The sequence below is a fragment of the Crocuta crocuta genome, unplaced genomic scaffold (assembly GCF_008692635.1).
Source record: "Crocuta crocuta isolate KB4526 unplaced genomic scaffold, BGI_CrCroc_1.0 scaffold2801, whole genome shotgun sequence".
NCBI lineage: Eukaryota > Metazoa > Chordata > Mammalia > Carnivora > Hyaenidae > Crocuta > Crocuta crocuta.
Genome location: NW_027531783.1, coordinates 126016 through 127478, shown reverse-complemented (window position 1 = coordinate 127478; position 1463 = coordinate 126016). Strand labels below are relative to the sequence as shown.

Here is a 1463-nt window from a genome sequence, read left to right as displayed (position 1 = left end):
CTAAAATAGCGAAATTGAATTTTAAAGCAAACATAATATGTTCTAGTAGAAAAGAGAGATTTACCCTGCAGTTTGGTAAATACAAACAGCAGTTAAAAGTGCCCAAATCACTGAGGTCATGATCTCACAGTTTATGGGTTCAAGCCCCATGTCAGGCTTTGTGCTGACAGTTCAGAGCCTGGAGCCTGCTTTGGGTCCTGTGTCTCCCTCTCNNNNTTCAAGCCCCGCATCAGGCTCTGTGCTAATAGCTCAGAGCCTGGAGCCTGCTTTCTGATTGTGTGTCTCTCCCTCTCTCTGCNGCAGTTAAAAGTGCCCAAATCACTGAGGTCATGATCTCACAGTTTATGGGTTCAAGCCCCATGTCAGGCTTTGTGCTGACAGTTCAGAGCCTGGAGCCTGCTTTGGGTCCTGTGTCTCCCTCTCTCTGCCCCTTCCCCACTTATGCTATCTTTCTCAAAAATAAATTAAACATTAAATTTAAAAAAGAAAAAAAGTCACATCAGGGGTGCCTGGGTGGGTCAGTCAGTTAAGCAGTCCACTCTTGATTTCAGCTCAGGTCATGAGCTTATAGTTTCGTGAGTTTGAACCCCATGTTAGACTCCACTCTGATTGCTCAAAGCCTGCTTGGGATGCTCCACCACCCCTGCCCCTCCCACACTAGTCCTCTATCTCTCTCAAAATAAATCAACTTTAAAAAAATGCCCAAATCAACTATGCATACACACACACACACACTGTAGGCTACAACATGTGGGTATGATTTTTTTTTTAATAGTTTATTGTCAAATTAGTTTCCACATAACACTCAGTGCTCATCCCCACAAGTGTCCTCCTCCATGCCCCTCCCCCCCTCCCCCCACATCCATCAGTCCTCAGTTTTTGTCAGCATTCAAGAGTCTCTCATGGTTTGCTTCTCTCCCTCATGTGGGTATGATTAAGCAGAAAGGGAAAAACAGGTGTTCAGGTAAGGCCTGAATTTATTATTGGCTCTATAGTTTGTCTATTCATTCCTTCACTACGGTCTTGCACTCTCATCAATAGGCTCTTTTTAGGCATGATGCCCATTCATTATGCTTTTAGTTGCTTAGACAAGTTGTATTCTCCAATGATTTTTTTCTTACTGAACTTCTTTATACCCAGATCCACGTAAAGATCAATCATTTCTATAGGCTTTGTTTATGAGGCACTCTACATTAATGGTTGAGACTTTTGATTTAGAAATGGTCTGTTTTGTACCACGGTTTGTATGTATTTTCTTTTAATAAGCTTTACATCTTGCAATATACTATCAAGGTCTTAGTGTGCTGTTCTCAGTTATCAAGAGCTGTGATGTACTTCCTTATATATTGATTCATTTCATTTATTGACTTTTAAACTTTTACTAACACTGCCTACTATATGGCATGTGCTACTAGTTGTTGGGAGTTAAAAAACTGGACAAAATATAGACCCTTCCTTTGATA

General features: G+C 41.2%; 1 protein-coding gene across 1 annotated transcript in view; it reads right to left on the bottom strand.

Annotated features, from left to right (window-relative positions):
* Positions 1-1463, bottom strand: part of MAGT1 (magnesium transporter 1) — a 62496-nt gene that overhangs the window by 7292 nt on the left and 53741 nt on the right. The gene's annotated exons all lie outside the window — the stretch shown is intronic.